Genomic DNA, 20,873 nt, shown 5'->3' with positions numbered 1-20,873 from the left:
AATTTTGGGGAAAAAAAAAACAAATCTTTCCAAGGCTAAAACAGGGTAAAACTTAGATTATAATTGAGGCCAGGTAGCTTGGTCGATTCCAACTCCCAAATCCACCTGGCTTCATGGTGCAGCAGTACACGGTCAAGTGTTGAAGGGTACTGCTTCCACCAGCCAACAACTTAGACATTTAGGATCTCAGTTGTGTTGTAAACATACATGACGGGCAATGGAAGCTTTCAAATGGTATGCCACAATCTCATGGAGGTGATCCTGTTAGCATCTCCAACTCCCAATATAAAAGGACCCACAGGTGCAAAGAACAACATAAACCACACCCGTGGTGTCACATGTTACCTGTTGACTGCACCTGAGAGTCCTTCCAGTGGGCAAGACAACCCTATTTCCTTCTACCATATAGGTATCCCACTGCTGTGCCCACTGTTCCTCTGGTGGTTGTTTGGTGTCTTGGTCCCCTCACATCAATCATAGTGCTATGCACTGCTGTTGGCTGTATGGACACCCAAGGACTGTATTTTTAAATAAATGCCAGCCCGTCTATAGCCTTCATTCCTGCAGCAGTCTCTTTTATTCCATCCTGATCGCCTGGTTCACTCCACCAACCTTCAATGGGAGTGTTTAGCTGTCACACCGACCAATTGTCGATGAGCAGGTTTCCCTATCGAATTGATCCGTGTCTCGCTGACAGTGCTGTCACGTGACGCTGATGATATCCTGCACGGCACTATGGGCTTTGTAGGCCTATAGCGCAGAGGTGCCGCTCACTGATCGGTGATGTCAGATGCCGATCGTGTGGGGGGCGTACAAAGCCAGCTCATCCAGCTTCCATTCTGCTGGACTCCAGGGGCGCCTATGACTGTTGCTGCCAACCCAATGGTAGGTTGCTTTGTTAATCTTTATTTCTGATTCCTTTTATTTGGCCGTTCTTGGTATCCCTTAATTCTTCCATTCATATTGTCTTTTAGACGTTCCACCTCTCCAATATCAGGCTTCCTTCTGTCTTGCTGGCATTATGCATCACCACTATCCTAATCGGGTGTTTAATACACCTGGATTGTGGTAGGGTGTTTCAACTCAGGTGAGTCCTCCATCTGTGCCTTTATGATATTTTTATTTCAGCTACCATCTCTTACTTTGCATTGGTGTTATACACTAATGCTTTCTGTTTATTTTTTTTATATTCTTTCTTTCTTTCTTCAGCAATCTGTTATTTTGGATGGTGTTTGACTTAATGACTTCTATATCAAATACTTTTTTGACTAACCTTGATACCTTTTTGGCGTTTCTGCATTTATACTGATTTTAATACCACATAGCTGTAAGTAATGAGGCTATGTTAGCCCTTTTGTCTGGGATACAATTTATCCAGACCATGTTTCTTATATATTATATTGATACAACTCTTTCCTTCTAATATGCTAGGTCTTTGTCAGCCCCCTGCAGCCACATTTAGTTGCGCTGCAATTCTGTTGATTCCTTTTGGGGTGGTCTCGGTGCCTTATTTGCCATCGGAGATAACGAGGCAGGTATTGGGATGTGTGGGGTTTACCAGCCATGGGGAGCCATTTATTTTTTTAATCAAATCCTTTTTATTATTTTATATGAAAACGACATTACAGACAAAACCACAAAAATAGAAATCACACCAAACCAAATAAAAAAACCCGAACCCCTTTCCTTCAACAAGCCCCGCCAACCCCCCCCCCCCACTCGGAGTATATATGACACACAAAAAAAAGGAATAACAATATCTAGCATTACAAAGTACACAGTACATATTGGTTGACATGATACCTAAGTCATAGATTGAAGCCATCTAGACCAGACAACATGGAACTTATTCAGGAAGTTTCTTAGGGAATATGTATGCGTTTCAAAAAGAATGATCCTATTGAGATCTACAATCCAATCGGACACAGTCGGTGGATGTGGAGAGGTCCACTTAAGAGTAATCTGTCTACGGGCAAAAAAAAGTGCGCGCCTTATAGTATTACCAGTAGGGGAGGTGTAGATAGAGGTGTCACAGAAACCCAATATACATATAAGCGGTTCAACTGAAATATTAATATCCAATACCCTATTTAAGGTACTAATCACCTCCACACAGTATCTTTGAAGTTTTGAACATCGCCACAAAAGATGTATTATGCCCTGTACACAAAGTCAGACTTTCAGATGGAGCTTGTTGTCCTAAATTCTGACCGTGTGTAGGCTCCATCAGACAGTTTCCATCGGAATTTCCGACACACAAAGTTTGAGAGCAGGCTATAAAATTTTCCGACAACAAAATCCGATTGCGTAAATTCCGATCGTGTGTAGACAATTCCGACACATAAAGTGCCACGCATGCTTGGAACCAAGCAGAAGAGCAGCACTGGCTATTGAAATTCATTTTTTCTTGGCTCGTCATACGTGTTGTACGTCACCGCGTTCTTGACATTCGGAATTTCCGACCAACTTTGTGCGACCGTGTGTATGCATGACAAGTTTGAGCCAACATCCGTCGGAAAAGATCCGATGGATTTTGTTGTCGGAATGTCCGATCGTGTGTACAGGGCATTAATGTATCTGTGTTACCGCATCTAGCACAGGCTGGCTCAGAGTTCAGTCCAATTGCACCGAGAAACTGCAGAGTTCTATAGACCCTATGGAGAATAAAAATCTGGGTCAGTCTGTGTGATGGAGAAAGAGACGCCCTGCACGGGGACCGGAGGACATCGTCCCAAATCTCCTCAGAGATGGGACCAATATCTTTCTCCCAGCCAACCCAAGAATGGATGGGGAAGTTCAATAGAAACCCATTTGACAGCACCCTATAGGTAACCGAGGTAACCCTCGGTTTGTTGACCCTGCTGTACTATTTTATCTAAGACAGGGATAGAGGGGAAAAATATCTTAGCAGAAGAAAACTGGGCATGTAGAGCATGTCTTAATTGAAGGAATTGGTAAAACCAGTTGGATTCTACAGAGAACTCTCCCCTCAGATCTTCAAAGGATTTAAGTATACCATTCTGATATAGCAGAGCTAAAGTAGTTATTGCTAGTTTTGCCCATCTCTGAAAGCCTCTAATGGCCGAAATTTGAGAAAGTCTATCATTTTCCCATATGGGAGTGTATCTAGTGGGATATGAGACACCCAACATTTTTTTAACTGTATCCCATACTTTACAGATTAACATACAAGTAGGAGTATCAGCAAGTGAGACACCCCCTCTTGCACCATCGAGGACAAAGAGTGGAGACCGACCCTTAAATGCAAAAGAAAATAATCATCGAGCAGGAAAGGATATCTGTTCAGACTCCCATCTGGCAAAATGCTGTAATTGGGAGGCGAGAAAATATAGCTTTGTATTAGGAACTGCCAGGCCGCCGGCATTTGTGGGATGCTGTAAATTCTCCAGTTTGATACGAGAGGGGTTTTGTTCTGCCAAATTAATCACCTAAATATAGTGTTTATCTTAATAAAGATCTGGATAGGTATCCAAATTGAGGCATTATGTCAAAAATAGAGAAGCTGAGGCATCCAAATAATTTTTTATTAAATTGATACGACCTATTAACAAAGGGAGCTTAGTCCAGGTTTTACTCTGATTTTGAAAACTAATAAGTAATGGAAATATATTTACTACAAGATATGACTGTGGGGAGTCCAACATGGTTATACCCAAGAATTGTATAGATGATACAACCTTAAAATGAGAAAGTATAGGTGTAATGGATCCGGAAGGGGGTCTAAAGGCATCAACATGGATTTCTCCCAGTTTATACCTAGACTGGAAAACCTTCCAAACTCCTTAATGTGTTCCATTACTACCGGCAGGGATGAACAGACATTAGATATGAAAAAGAAAAGATTATCCTCATAGAGTGATATCTTTTCCTCCATGTCTCCCCTAATCAGACCAGTAACATCCGGAGAGGCCAAAGGCTCTATGGCCAGGGCAAAAAGCAGGGGAGACAACGAACACCCCTGCCTAGTCTGAAACTAGGAGATTGAAAGCCATTCATCCTAACCGATGCCCCTGGAGCAGTGTATAACAACCGGACCCACTTACAAAAGCCAGAGCCAAGCCCGAATTTATCAAGAATGGCCCACAAATATGGCCATTCGACACAATCAAAGGCCTTGATTGCGTCTAGTGCTAAGAAACCTCATATCGACAACACTATTGAAATCCCCAAGTACCAATAATGGTATCTGAGGAGAGACCCCTGCAAAGGAAATAAGCTGACAAATTATTTCTGAATTATATGGGGGAGGTATATATATAGCGGCAAGAATCAACTCACGATCATCCAGCTTGCATTGTAAAAAAATATATTTGCCATTATCATCTACCATAGTCCTACTACAGGAGAATACCACACCAGCATAGACCAGGCTTGTAACCCCCTTGAGTGAGAGGTATATAACGAGTGATAAGCCTTTCTAACCGATCGATGCTTCAGAAACCTGGTCGCGTTGGATGTGGCATGTGTCTCCTGCAGACAGATGAGGGCAGGATGAAAAGAAGCAATATAGTCAAATATAGATTGTCTTTTTAAAGCATTGTTCATACCCCTAACACTCCAAGAATGTATTCTGATTGATTGATTTACCATAGGTACAATGGCATAAGAACATCACTAGTCAACCAACCTGTACTATACACAAAAATATGATATATATAAATGAAAACATGAAAATACTCCAAGATGAACCCCCACAAATTCTCAATGTCTTCAATTTTAGAGACAGTAGTATTTAACTTGCGGGTAACTGCCATTTATAGGCATGCCATGCTTCCAGCACTTAAAAAATACTAAATATGCCTTTATATATGTTAATTATTATTAATATGTATAAAAGGAGACTTTGGGCTAATTTCCTTATATGAAGCAAATTACTCTGAATCTAGCATGCTTAACATAAACTTAGACTCTACCCTTAAAACTCAAATGTTGAACTTTTACTCCTTTCTCCTTTGCACCAAATAACTCCCTAACTTACTTAAGAGTCCAGCTAGTGGAGCCTTCTGTGCAATACTTTTACCAGCAATTATAATCATTTAGTTAAACAAACTACTTAGCATATGTCAGGATATGCAAGGTGTCAAAGCTTCATGGGCTGGGTGTAGTGCCCTATCTAAGATGTTTCTGCTACCCCACATACTCTATTCTACCCCTTTCATTGCTACCAGTGAATTTAAGAAAATGACAATCTATTTTGATCTCCTTTATGTGGAATAAAAAGCATCCCAGCATTAACATCTCACTTCTTTGCTCCCCCACTACATGAGTAGGCCTCTGGACACTGAATACATCAGTCTATTATAGAGTAGTGGTTTTAGAACAGACAAAACCTTGGTGGCTTTCCTCCAACCCACCCGCCTGGATCCAGATTAAAAGATTTGCTCTCCAGTTCTCACTTTGAGACACACTCTCAGTAATGGTACTCCACTACAAGCCACCCCACTCTTACCTTAACACAGTTGTAGCCACTCTATGCAACTGGGCCTCCTAGCACAATCAGCCACAGGCACTACCACCCTTATACTTTGATGCCTCCCTCTCGAGTCAATAGAGCTATTAACTCCAGATTCAAAGTTCATCCTTGGACTGGTGCTGGCATCTGACTAATTGGAGACCTCTACAATAATTTCCATGTTCTTTCTTTCCAAGAGCTACAACACAGCTTCACCCTCAACCACAATGCCTTTTACAAATATTTACGGATCAGATCAATCTTCCTATCCATCAAATGCATTGATAACAAACTTATCTGGAATTTACTGACCTTCTATGAATCTCCTACTCCAGCTCGGAAAGGAAATTCCTTCCTCTATTGTCTACTCACGAAACAGCCTGCAAAACTTAAATCCTCATCCATGTCATATTGGGAGCAACTACTTCATTTCTCAATACCTCTACGCCAATGGCACCTGTCGCTACAAATACCTTTAAAACAATCCAAATGTATTTCACATTGGGAATCTCTGAACAAAATATTCCATACATGGTATTATACTCTGACCAGACTTGCCTCTATCTTTCCTGATCATTCACCAAACCGCTGGCGACAATGTGGACAATCTGGCACCCTATACAACATATGGTGGGACTATCCAGTTATGTACACTTATTGGTCAGCGGTCTCAGACTTTATGGCTTCTGTGGCACACACCTTTGCCCCGTTGACCACAAACAGCTCTTCTAGGGGTAGGAATCCTAAAATTTCCCCCCACCCGAGGGCATTTATCTCTCATGCCCTTATAGCAGCATGGCTAGTTATTGCAAGCAACTGGAAGCAGACAACCTCTCCTCCCATCCAGGAAGATAACCAGACCGTCAATAACCACTTTCTTTTGGAATTCTCATTTGCCAAAACACATCTAAAAGTTGCAAATTTTATGAAAAATTGGGACCTTTGGATTAGGACCTCTGGACCTCATGTAATCTCACCACAAATAACTTTGCTGGAGCCCCATATGTATGCAACCAACTCATATATGAGTATCACCATCCTATCCACTGCATCCCCGAACAACTCTTCAATTACCACAGGTGATCCTGGCTCACTGTTCACCCTAACTTATTGGTGTTTTCTGACCATCTTATCTTATTGGCGTTAATCCTTTACTCTGATCCTATTTAATCTGTGTTGCTTGAACCCTGATAGATCCAAGTGATAGCAGGTCTATCTTTCAGGGCTTAATATCTGCACAACCTAATCTATGTTCTGAACTATTGTATCTGAGGTGACACATTACCCCTCCTTTCCTCTATATACCCCCAATTGCCTATGTTTTCCTTGACTATTAGAAGTTGTGATTGATTATCTTACTGATCGTATATACATATATGCAATATTTCTGTACCTCTTTTTGAAAATCAATTAAGAAGTTAAAAAAAGTAAACTGTGAGGATTTCTTATTTGTATAAATGATTGGGGGTGCAATCCCCTAACCCAGTCAAACAATATGGCACAAATAACCCAATGCGGGAGCAGTTTACTTACTTACCAGGTAAATGGCATTTTTATATAGAGTAATTTGTTTGATTAACAAATGACAATAAACCCACGCTTACAGGGATAAAATACAAAAGCAGCTGACATAATTCACTGGTAGCAAATAGCAAATAACATACAAATAGTTTTAAAAGGAAAGTTCAACCAAAAGAGTCCAATTAGTGTGAAATCCAGAAGGTAATAGAAAATCTTGTGAAAGATCCTCCACCAACAGGTGCACACACACTGACTCTTACCGCCAAAAGTGGACCACCTAGATACAGTGGTCAATAGTGCTTGTTACAGAATCCAGTCAGCTAAATGCCAAACATTAGAACTCCACTTCATAAGGACCTCAATGGATGTGAAGTTCCAACAAGGCAAAGAAACACTTCATAGTGTAGTATGTTTAATATAACGTTTAATAAAGTCCAGCAAACACACTCACCATGTGTAGGATAAAAGCTTGCATGTACATCAATGTACATCAATGGTAAAAATTAGAACATTTCTAACCATCAAGATGGTCGACCTCCATGCATGGAGACATCACGTGATCCAGCTTCACCAAACGCATTTCATCATAGAGACATCATCAGAGGCATGGCCTCACATGTAATCAGTGTCCTATTTATGGTAAGAGCCAGATATGAGTCAATCACTTGTCATGTGCTCCAAAAACCGGAAATCTTCCCCTGGCTGGAACCGTAAATTATGCCGTGTCCGACCAGATGAAACATATGTGAGCATTGGAAAGGTTCCGATTGCAAAGTTGGCCCCAGGCACCACACCATATATAACATTACAAAGAAAGAAGCTTAAATCAAAAAAGCTCCGGTCAATCAAACCAATTGCAGAGGTGGTAGGTTGGAAAACACTAGAACCCTAAATTTAATATAATATAAAAGTACTTGAGTAAAACAAAAATGAATGGGTATAAAAGCAATAGATACCACATACATAAGTAGCTACACATGGTTAACACATCTGGTGGTTGAAAACGTTCAATACAACTTAGCTAAAATACATTCAATATGAATCAATCAATATAATATCCCATATATATAAAATACACAAAATCAGAAACAAAAATATCCTGAGATAAAAACAATAATAACAAAGATTTAAAGTATATAAGTGAGACAGCGCTGCATAAATAATAAAACAAAATCATATAGAAACAAAACGAAATAATATAGAATGAGAATTGTGTACAATATAAGTGCTCAAAAAAAAGTCCAATAGTAATATTATATAAGTGATATTTCTTCCACTAGCATGCAGGAAGATGTGACTTTTTTCTTGCTTCAAACAACCCCCATATCCATAGTGCTCCTGCCACCACATGCAATGCTCGCTCACCTCCTTGATAGACCTTACAAGGGGTCAAACCACACCTTGCACACAGTGCAACTATCCCTTCAGGAATAATCCTCACTGGTCTTTAGCAATCTCTGTTGGACTCTCAAGGGGCAGGAAGTAATCTATATCAGATGTAGATTCCTTCCACTATGCTGCTTCAAACTTGAATCCACATTGTCTGCCGGTAATTCCACAGATACATAGAAAAAACAAAGAGTGCCTCCAGTGGTGCAGTATCCAAGGGATTAAAACCTGAACCTTACCACCCCAGCTAGTATTCAACTCACATTTATTAAAAGGTTTAAAAGCATTAGTACACTAATCATCAGAATGATCTTGTTGTGACAAGGTTCCACCGCCAGGCTCCACCTCTACTAGTTATGCCACCTCTCACGTGGCTTCATCTGGAGGAATGAGCCTAGCAGCTATGGGGTAAATTTATAGGGGAACACAAAAAAAAGCTAATTACCGTATGTGTCTTCTGTGCTCCCGAAGAGCTGCTCATGCACAATTGCGGTACATCGTGTCAATGAGACAAAGTTTTGAATGGATGGCGCGCTATGACGATGGACTTCCGGGGAGAAAGCGGAAGTCGGCGCATCTAAGGGTATCACTTCCGGTCATGGCTTACATAAACAAGGACTTCAAGAAAATGGCTGAAACATGAGGACATATTAACATAATGCAGAGGTAGAACAGAGGTGGAAACTATATCTCGCCAGATATCTTAACATATCCATAAAAAAATACAAAAATATCTCACAATAGAATGAATAATCGATGGGCAAATGGGATTATCTAAAAGTAATTTACATCACATATTTACATCTGAAATAAAGGAGTACTAAGGGTGGCAATTGAACGGATATAGGAATGGCAATGAAAATAGGCAACAAGGGAAAATAAAATAATCAAAATATGGAAAGTTATAAAATAAAAGGATAATTATAAAAAACAAAATCACCAATGTATATAACGTTAGAAAAAAATAATAATCATTAATAAAGCAATTAATATCAAACTCAATGTTATGTCCTGATGGATATAAAGTTTGCATTTCATGTATGCAGAAGGATGATGCTGACTTAGAGAAATTACCTTGTTTTTTTAAATCCAATAATTTTTATTGCATAAATTTTCTTACATCAATATATCGAACACATTTCACATTCATATTATCCAGATACAGCAAAAATACACATTACATTTAATAACCCCAAAAACAGAAAAAAAAACAAAAACAAAAAAAAATCAAATAATCCCCCCATCTCCCTCTCCTCCTCCCCCCCCCGATCTCTCCCTCTAAAGGGGTCCGACCCCACCCATTCCCCATCTCAATGCAGCTGACTAATGTCCCCTCTCCACCTTAAGGCATCTCACATTTAAGGGCCCAAGACCTCCAACCAGCCTTTCCAAATAGCCTCAAATTTCTCTTGGCATCTTCTATGTAAAAAAATAAATTTCTCTTTTAACCACTTCAATACAGGGCACCTTCCTGCCCAGACCAATTTTCAGCTTTCAGCGCTGTCACAGTTTGAATGACAATTGCGCGGTCATGCTACACTGTACCCAAACTAAATTTTTATCATTGTGTTCCCACAAATAGAGCTTTCTTTTGGTGGTATTTGATCACCTCTGTGGTTTTTATTTTTTGCTAAACAAATAAAAAAAGACCGAAAATTTTGAAAAAAAGAAAAGTTTTGCTTTTGTTTCTGTTAAAAAAATTTGTAAATAAGTAAGTTTTCTCTTTCACTGATGGGCACTGATAAGGCAGCACTGACTTGACAGGCACTGATACGGTGGCACCGATGAGGTGGCACCAATGAGCGGGCACTGACGGGCAATGACGATGGGCACTGATATGCAGCACTGATGGGCACTGGTAGGCGGCATTGATGGGTGGCACTGATATGCAGCACTGATGGGCATTGATAGGCGGCACTGATGGGCACTTATGGGTGGCACTGGTTGGCACTGATGGGCACTGATAGGCAACACTGATGGGCACTGAAAGGCGGCACTGATGGGCACTGCTGGGCACTGATAGGGTGGCACTGATAGGTGGCACTGATAGGCGGCACTGCTGGGCACTGATGGGCACTGATAGGCGGCACTGCTGGGCACTAATACGTGGCACTGATGGGCACTGATACGCGGCACTGTTATGAGGCAATGATTGGCATCCCTGGTGGCACTGGCAGTGGTAGGCATTGGAGTGGGCACTGATTGGCACTGCCTGGGCACAGATTGGCAGTTCCCTGGGGGTCTAGGGGCATACCTGGTGGTCCAGTGTGGATGGCTTCCCTGGTGGTCCTGGGAGGCTTCCCTGGTGGTCCTGGGTGGGATCCAAGGGGGGGCCATGCTGATAAACAATCAGCACAGACCCCCCTGTCAGGAAAGCAGCCGATCGGCTCTCCTCTACTCGCGTCTGTCTGACGTGAGTGAGGAAAAGCCGATCACCGGCTCTTTCTATTTACATCATGATCAGCCGTGATTGGACATGGCTGATCACGTGGTAAAGAGTCTCCGTCAGAGACTCTTTACCTAGATCGGTGTTGCAGGGTGTCAGACTGACAGATGCGCGCCCCCGAGGGCGTGAAGCGGCTCGATATTCCCGATCACGTCATATGGCGTCCGGTGAGGAATATCAAACCACTTTGCCGCCGTCATTTGGTAATAGGGCGGGCGGCAAGTGGTTAATATAGTTTCTTTTTTTGCGTTCTCCATTCCTCCACTATCGTGGATAAATGGAAATCCATTTCTGTGCTATTAATTTCCGTGCCTGTAACAAACTTCTCACTATTGTTTCACAGATATTTTTCGAAAGGCTAGATTCCTCCATTATATTTAATAGGCACATTCCAGGATCCACCGACAGTTTAATTTGAAGCACTTCATTAATAGTTATAATTATGCCCTGCCAATATCGGTGGAGTTTGGGGCATCTCCACAACATATGTATTAAATTTGCCGGAGTACCTCCACAATGCAGACATAAGGGAGAATCTCTGTGCTTTCATTTAAACAATTTCTCCGGGGTATAATATGATCTATGTAAAATAAACAATTGCATTAATTTTGTGTGGCAGATGACAATACCTTTGGGATTGCAGACAGAGCCATTACCCACTGATCATCTTACAATGGTCGCAGGTCTTGTTCCCAATGGACCCTAGAAGGAATATCTATAGATTTTTTTTAAACTTGTTATGCAATATCTCATACAGTCGTAAGATGAGGCCCTGATTTTGACCTCTGTCCCTCAACAATGAGATTATTTTAGAATTATTGAGTTTAAATTCAAAAGTACGAGCCTGGACCTGTATGGCATGTCTAAGCTGCAAATATTGGATGAACCTCTGTCTTGGAATCCCAAGTTCCTCAGATATTTGAAAAAAAATGATTTAAAACTATCATTTAAAACAGTTGCTGCATATATCTCAATCCCTTCATTTTCCATAGCTCAAACCCTTCCAGCTTCTGCAGCTGCTCACAGTTTATATTATTCCTAATTGGGGTATAAGAGGTATAACCCATGATATTCGTAATATTTTTGCCAAACCTTAGAAAGAAGTTTACCTGTCATGAACTTTTTATCCATTTGTAGGGTTTTTGTCTCTAGTAAGGAGATCAATGTATCTCCCTTACATAGCCGCAATAATAATCCCTGTATATAATCACTCTCCACAATTTCCATCCACCCATAGAATTGCTGTATCTGTGTGGCCAAAAAGTAATTTTTAGGTTGTGGAATAGCAAATCCTCCTTCATCTTTAGCTAACATTAAACTTGTTAATTTTATGCGTGACTGTTTTTTCTTCCATAGAAGCTCACGAAAAAGAGGTTCTACCTTCCTAAACCAGAACATTGCCCAAAATATCCAAATAGGGCAGTTATGAAAAATATACAATAGCTGTGGGGCCCAAATCATTTTTAAAAGATTGTCGTTGCCAATCACTGTTAGTGCTAATCTACACCAACTCCGACATTTATCCCTAAGCCTGAGCAGTAATGGTTTGAGATTCAAATCAATATAGTCCCCTACATTTCGTGTTACCTCGATCCCAAGATATTTGAATGTATATTTTATTTGTATTTGTGTGACGCCACTTGGTAAAGAGATAGTTACACCGTGCAACCGCATCAATATTGATTTCTCCCAATTAATACAAAACCCTGAGAGCTGTCCAAAAGCAAAAACAAGCGTCATAAGTTCCTCTAGGGAGTCTACAGTATCGTCCAAAAAAGATAAGGCCATCATCCGCATATACAGCTATTTTTTCCTCCCTTCCTGAGCGTCAAAACCCTACTATCCCCTCTGACTGTCTTATGGCTGCAGCTAATGGTTCCACTGCCAGAGCAAACAACAGTGGGGACAGAAGATAACCTTGTCTAGTCCCCCTGGACAATGAGAAGACTGGTGACATAGTGTTATTGATTCTCACTCTCACCTTTGGATCTATATATAATAACTTTAGCCAAGATAAAAAGCCTGGTCCTCGGTGTCACCCAAAGGTATTCCCATTCCACCATATCAAAAGCCTTTTGCGCATCAAGGGACAGAATGGCACCAGTCCCCCCATTATCCATTGGTAGCTGCAAGTTCAGAAAGAGTCTTAGAATAGAACCCTGATTGATCCCTAAGAATCAAAATATTAATATGTCTGCATAGCCTATTTGCCAATACTCTAGCTAAGTTCTTAACATCAGATGTGAGAAGAGATATTGGACGATATAAATCTGGTTTTAATGGGTCTTTATCAGGGTTTAAAATTACTATTATAATTGTTTCTGTCATTGATTTAGGGAGTCCCTGTGTAATATAAGCTTCATTCAAAACTTCAAGTAGTTCTGGCAGGAAATTACCTTGTTAGTTCCCCTCCATTGGGGATGGTATTTTTCTATCCCCCAAAACAGCAGTGAGGAGGGGTCTTTATTATGATGGGTGGGGTATTGTTTGGAAATGCTGTGTTTGGGATACCCATTAGTAATATTTTGAACATGTTCCCGAATTCTTTTCCACATTGGTCGTTTGGTGCGACCCAGTGGCAACTTTTCATCGGTATAAAACCATTTCTATTGACTGTTTTGAAAAAAGTTTTAGTTTTAAACTTTCCATCTATCACTGATATGGTCAGATCCAAGAAATGTATTTGATGGATCTGACCATATCAGTGATAGATGGAAAGGTTAAAACTAAAACTATGAAAAGTTGCCATTATGCCCCTTGGCTGCTAAATATACCTAAGGGCCAATTCATGAATTTAAAAAGGAACTGCACTGATGACAGGGATTATAGCGAGCAGGTTGATTTAATTAGCCAGAGATTTATTGAAAAAGGCTACCAAGAAGATTTTATTAAACAACATATATGTAATAGAAAGACTATCCCTATTAGAAGATAAACGAAAGCAGAATGTCATCCAAGATTCTATGCCCGTTATTGTTAAGTGTTCTTGCATAGCAAGACCACTTACTGTTATTTCACATATATATTATTCTTATTATTCTTATAGCCAAATTTACCACCCTAACTCCTCCCACAGCTTTTACACTACATAGACAGTAACATACCGAAATGTGCGGATTGTTCCCGATTGGTGTGCTATTACTACAAATGGTTCACGAAATATTGTAATTTTTTGTAATATTGTAAAAACCCCACGTCATTTTTTTTTTTAATTTTGGTTCGGGGTTCCCCTGTGGGGAATTCCCATGCTGTTTTTATCAATGAACTTCTATGTGTATTGTCGGCAATGCAATAGCCGCGGGTAGTTTTAAATGAGTTTTTTCCTTCAAAATGTAATTTTGCTGTCAGACTGTTCTAAACACAGGAAACATGTGCCCCTTTACAGGCATACTATAGACACCCCCCCAGGTACGAAATTTAAAGGGATATTACACTTTTATTGTTTGACTTTAAGCATTATTAAAATCACTGCTCCTGAAAAAACGCCCGTTTTTAAAACTTTTTTTTGCATTGATCCATGTCTCCTGGGGCAGGACCCAGGTCCCCAAACACTTTTTATGACAATAACTTGCATATTAGCCTTAAAAATTAGCACTTTTGATTATTCATGTTCGTGTCCCATAGACTTTAACGGTGTTCGCGTGTTCGAACGAACTTTTTTCCTGTTCGCATGTTCTGGTGCGAACCGAACAGGGGGGTGTTCGGCTCATCCCTAATCACAGTGATACACTCACATGGATCCGGTACATGTTAGGCATAAAAAGGTTACAATCAGCCGCTGTGAACGAGACTCATCACAGAGCCACTGCTCCCGTACTAGTGACTAGCACTCGTAACGTCACTAGCTCCTCCCACGCGTTACGTCACAGACCACATGGCTTTCTGATTTCTAAACTGCCACCACTCCCTCATTTTCAAGCCCACCTATACAAATCTTATATCAAAACGTTCAGCTATCCCGGCTGTCACTAAACATGTCCACGGCTAAGCCATAGTCCTGATAGTTTTCACAATATGACCATTTGTTTGCAACTCACACCGTCCATTGACATTCATTGAAACTCCACTCTAGCCACTTCAAATTTGAAGGGCAATATCTAAACTGTGACTGTTCCTTTATTTTTAATATTTCAGAGACATACTATGCATCAAAATCTAGGTCTGGGTCTTGTGATTCTCACAATATAAAGCTCTTCGCTGTAGGACTTATAGTTTTTAACGACCGTTTGAAGTACTGCACAGTTATTACAGCTATCATGATCCTGTGTATTGTGTTTTGAGCAGTGGTTGTGAACACACTTAGAGCCTGCATAAACAGGGCTTGAGCGTTGCCAGGAAACAGTGGTTGTAAACACTGATTATCATCAAACAGATAGCACACCTTCACCTCCATTCTACGTCAAGATTCTGAGACCCCCCCAAATGCATGTGGTCATACCTTCATCTGCTAGGCTTGATAATGCTGCTAATGTTTTTATAAATGTATGTTTTAATGTAACTGTGAAGCACTTCAGGCAGCAACATTGCAATTAAATGTGCTATATAAATAAATAAAAGTTGAAATGCATTTCTCACTCTATCAAGCTTGTCGTGTGCACTTTTTAAATTTGATCAATCAATTGGTTAGTGTAATGTTTACTATCTTTACTCACTCCAAACACTCCACACAGTTACTCTGCCCACTCTATAAAGTTACTCTGCCCAGTCCAACCTTTCCACAGTTACTCCAGCCATTCCAACCACACAACAGTTACTCAAGCCACTCCTCCCAGTTACTCCGCCCACTCCAGTTGTAGACTACTGGTGGAGGCAAGAACACTTCACACAATTTCCCCAGAAATTGTAGCTTTTCTAGTTAATTATGGAGTACAACATAAAAAATAGAAAAGGTGTTCAAAAAACATTGGCCCATTTTAACAGTTGATAAACATCTTAGACAGGTATTACCATCTTACCCAAAGTTCACGTATAGACGAGCTCCAACATTAAGGGATAAAATAGCTGAAAATATAGTAGACCCTCCGAAAACACCAGACTTCACATTCTTTTCAGGAAAGTTCTTTTTTCCATGCAGACAGTGTTATGCTTGCACAATAACAATGAGAAAAAGTTTTTAGCCTTTTGCTACGGGAAAAGAATACTAAATAAGGGACTGCATAACATGTAGAACAGAGGGGTAGTTTATGCCCTACGGTGCCCTTGCCAAATCCAGTACATTGGTCGCAACAAACAACTAATGTGGAAAAGAATTCGGGAACATGTTCAAAATATTACTAATGGGTATCCCAAACACAGCATTTCCAAACATTATGCCACCCATCATAATAAAGACCCCTCCTCACTGCTGTTTTGGGGGATAGAAAAATACCAACTTTATGTCCATCAGAACATAACATTGAGTTTGATATTAATTGCTTTATTAACCGGTTCCTGACCAACGCATGTACTTATGCACAAATGGACATACCTGTACGTCCCTTTGAATTTGCCGCCCTGACATCGCGTGCACGCAGGTGGCGGCGAGCGTGCGCACCCGCTGCGAGCTCCATGAGTAGGATTACGGGTCCCGCAGACTTGGTGTCTATGGGGATACCCGGGATCGTCTCACAGAGAGGAAGAACAGAGAAATGCTAATGTAAACAAGCATTTCCCCATTCTGCCTAGTGACACTGTCACTGATCACCGCTCCCTGTAATCGGGAGCGGTGATCAGTGATGTGTCACATGTAACCCCTCCCCCCCACAGTTATAATCACTCCCTAGGACACACTTAACCTCTACAGCACCACCTAGTGTTAACCCCTTCACTGCTAGTCACATTTACACAGTAATCAATGCATTTTTAATTGCATTGATCGCTGTATAAATGTGAGTGGTCCCAAAAATGTGTCAAAATTGTCTGATGTGTCCGCCATAATGTCGCAGTCATGATAAAAATCACTGATCGCTGCCATTTAAAAAAAAAAATGAATAAAAATGCCATAAATCAATCCCCTATATTTACAAACGCTATAACTTTTGCGCAAACCAATCAATAAATGCTTATTGCGATTTTTTTTACCAAAAATATGTAGAAGAATACATATCGGCCTAAACTGAGGAAAAAAATGTTTTTTTATATATTTTTGGGGATATTTATTATAGCAAAAAGTAAAAAATAATGCGTTTTTGTCAAAATTTTTTTGTTGATGGCGCAAAAAATAAAGACCGCAGATGTGATCAAATACCACCAAAAGAGAGCACTATTTGTGGGAAAAAAAGGACGTCAATTTTGTTTGGGACCCACGTTGCATTTTTCAGTTAAAGCGGCGCAATGCCGAATCGCAAAAAGTGCTCTGTTCTTTGTCCAGCCAAATGGTCCAGGGCTGAAGTGGTTAATGATTCGTTTTTCTAACATAATATACATTGGTGATTTTGTTTTTTTATTATCATCCTTGTATTTTATAACTTCCCTTATTTTGATTATTTTTTTTATCATTGATCCCTATTTTCTTTGCCATTCCTATATCCATTTAATTGCCACTCTCAGTACTCAGTACTCAGATGTAAATATGTGATGTAAATTACTTTTAGATAATCCCTTTTGCCCATTGATTGATTTTGCCCATTGATTATTCATTCTATTGTGAGATATTTTGGTATTTTTATATAGTTAAGATATCTGGCAAGATATTGTTTCCATCTCGGTTCTACCTCTGCATTATGGTAATGTCCTCATTAGAGACTCGAACATTGGCTGTTCGCTCGTTCACCAGCGAACAATTTGGGGTGTTCACGGCAAATTGTTTTTTAAAATGGCGTGGGGTCCCCCCAAAAATCCATACCAGACCCTTATCCGAGCACGCAACCTGGCAGGCCGCAGGAAAAGAGGGGGGATGAGAGAGTGGCCCCCCTCCTGAACCGTACCAGGCCACATGCCCTCAACATTGGGAGGGTGCTTTGGGGTAGCCCCCCGAAACACCTTGTCCCCATGTTGATGGGGACAAGGGCCTCATCCCCACAACCCTTGCCCGGTGGTTGTGGGGGTCTGCGGGCGGAGGGCTTATCAGAATCTGGAAGCCCCCTTTAACAAGGGGACCCCCAGATACTGGCCCTCCACCCTGTGTGAAATGGTAAGGGCCTACCATTTCACAAAAAAACTGTCAAAAATGTTAAAAATGACAAGAGACAGTTTTTGACAATTCCTTTATGGGGACAAGGTGTTTTGGGGGGCAACCCCAAAGCACCCTCCCAATGTTGAGGGCATGTGGCATGGTATGGTTCAGGAGGGGGGGCGCTCTCTCGTCCCCCCTCTTTTCCTGTGGCCTGCCAGGTTGCATGCTCGGATAAGGGTCTGGTATGGATTTTTGGGGGGACCCCACGCCATCTTTTAAAAAAATTTTGGCACGGGGTTCCCCTTAAAATCCATACCAGACCTGAAGGGTCTGGTATAGATTTTGAGGGGGACCCCACGCCATTTTTTCTTTAAATTTTGGCTGGGGTTCCCCTTAATATCCATAACAGACCTGAAGGGCCTGGCATGGAATTTAGGGGGACCCCCACGTCATTTTTTTTTTTTTTTAATTTTGGTTCGGGGTTCCCCTGTGGGGAATTCCCATGCCGTTTTTATCAATGAACTTTTATGTGTATTGTCGGATCGGCAATTTATTAATAGCTGCGAGTAGTTTTAAATGACTTTTTTCCTTTGAAATGTTATTTTGCTGTCAGACTGTTCTAAACACGGGAAACATACGCCCCTTTACACGCATACTATAGACATCCCCCCAGGTATGAAATTTAAAGGAATATTACACTTTTATTGTTTTACTTTAAGCATTATTAAAATCACTGCTCCCGAAAAAACGGCCATTTTTAAAACTTTTATTTGCATTGATCCATGTCCCCTGGGGCAGGACCCAGGTCCCCAAACACTTTTTATGACAATAACTTGCATATAAGCCTTTAAAATTAACACTTTTGATTATTCATGTTCGTGTCCCATAGACTTTAACGGTGTTCGCATGTTCGAACAAATTTTTTGCCTGTTCGCAAGTTCTGGTGCGAACCGAACAGGGGGATGTTCGGCTCATCCCCAGTCCTCATGTTTAGGCCATTTTCTTGAGGTCCTGTTTATTTAGGCCGCGACCGCAAGTGATACCCTTAGATGCGCCGACTTCTGGTTTTCCATGGAAGCCTGTCATCATAGCACGCCATCCATTCAAAACTGTTTCATTGACACAATGTACCGCAATTGCGCATTCGCGGCTCTTCGGGAACATCGAAGCCGATAACACACATGCTTTTTTATCATGTACCCTATAAATTTACCCATAGCTGCTAGGCTCATTCCTCCAGATGAAACCACGTGAGAGGTGGAGCCTGACGGTGGAACCTTGTCGCAACAAGTGAGATTATTCTTATGATTATTGTACTAATGCTTTTAAACCTTTTAATAAATGTGAGTTATATACTAGCTGAGGTGGTAAGGTTCAGTTTTTAATCCCTTGGATACTGCACCACTAGAGGCACTCTTTGTTTTTTCTATGTATCTGTGGAATTACTGGCAGCCAATGTGGATTCAAGTTTGAAGCAGCATAGTGGAAGGAATCTACATCTGATATAGATTACTACCTGCCCCTTAAGAGTCCAACAGAGATTGCTAAGGACCAGTGAGGATTATTCCTGAAGGAGAGTTGCACTGTGTGCAAGGTGTGGTTTGACCCCTTGTAGGGTCTATCAAGGAGGTGAACGAGCATTGCATGTGGTGGCAGGAGTACTATGGATATGGAGGTTGTTTGGAGCAAGAAAAAATGTCACATTTTCCTGCATGCTAGTGGAAGAAATATCACTTATATAATATTACTATTGAACTTTTTTTGAGCACTTATATTGTACACAATTCTCATTCTATATTATTTTATTTTGTTTCTATATTATTTTGATTTATTATTCATGCAGTGCTGTTTCATTTATATACGTTATGTCTTGTTTTCTGTGGAAGCACAGAGGTGACAGCAGCAGCAACCCCATGTTCGTTTTTTTTGTTTAATAGCGCGCAACTACCATGCTCATAATTTGAATAACAAAGCTTTAACTCCTAGTTAAATAATAAGACCTGTCTCAATACCCAAATTACAATCCAATAAATCCATCCATTCATTATGAAGGCATTAATGCCCCACTCTATATTGAGGCCGTGGGGTCTAAATGATTTTAAATAATAGATCCATCTGGTTTCCTATCTGGAGATATTTCTCCTTATATGGCTTCCTCTACAATTGGCATTAAAATGGTCAATGGCTATGAAAGATCCCTATTATGATCCCGATCACAGTGCTTAGAGAGACTATGGTTTGGGAAGCCTTTTGGCAAAATGTTCCTTCATTCTAATATGAAAGGTACAGACAGTACAGCCCACATAATGTATGCCGCACGTACAAGTGATCATAAGATTTCAAGGTGACCTCAGATAAAAAAGATGTGTACTTCCTATTCTTTAAACATTTGTGTTCACAAACCCTGCTTGAATAAAATCCCTTAATTTGAAAGAAGAAACTGGGTCTCTTTGGGTTCCCCACAAATGTGTTTGGTCTGGTTGAACATGACGTCATTTCCGGTTTCGGCCAGGGGCACGTTTCTGGTGTTTGGAGCGAATGGCAGGTGACTGACTCATATCTGGCCCTTACCATATATAAGACACTGAGTACACATGAGGCCACACCCCTGATGATCTCTATAATGAAACACGTTGAATGGAGCTGGATCACTTGATGACGCCACACATGGAGGTTGGCCATCTTGAAGGTTGGAATTCTCATTTTTACCATTGATGTACATGCAAGTTTTTATCCCACACATGGTGAGAGTCTTTACTGGATTTTATTAAACTTTATACTGAACATGCTACACTATGAAGTGTTTCTTTTGCTTTGTTTGAGCTTCACATCCATTGAGGTCCTTATGAAGTGGAGTCTGTCTAAGGGTGAAAGAGTTCTGATGTTTGGTGTATAGCTGATTGGATTCGGTAACAAGCGCAATTGACAGTTGTATCTAGTGATCCACTTTG

This window comes from Aquarana catesbeiana, linkage group LG06, assembly GCF_042186555.1.
Source record: "Aquarana catesbeiana isolate 2022-GZ linkage group LG06, ASM4218655v1, whole genome shotgun sequence".
NCBI classification, from domain to species: domain Eukaryota; kingdom Metazoa; phylum Chordata; class Amphibia; order Anura; family Ranidae; genus Aquarana; species Aquarana catesbeiana.
This window is presented reverse-complemented; position numbering follows the sequence as displayed.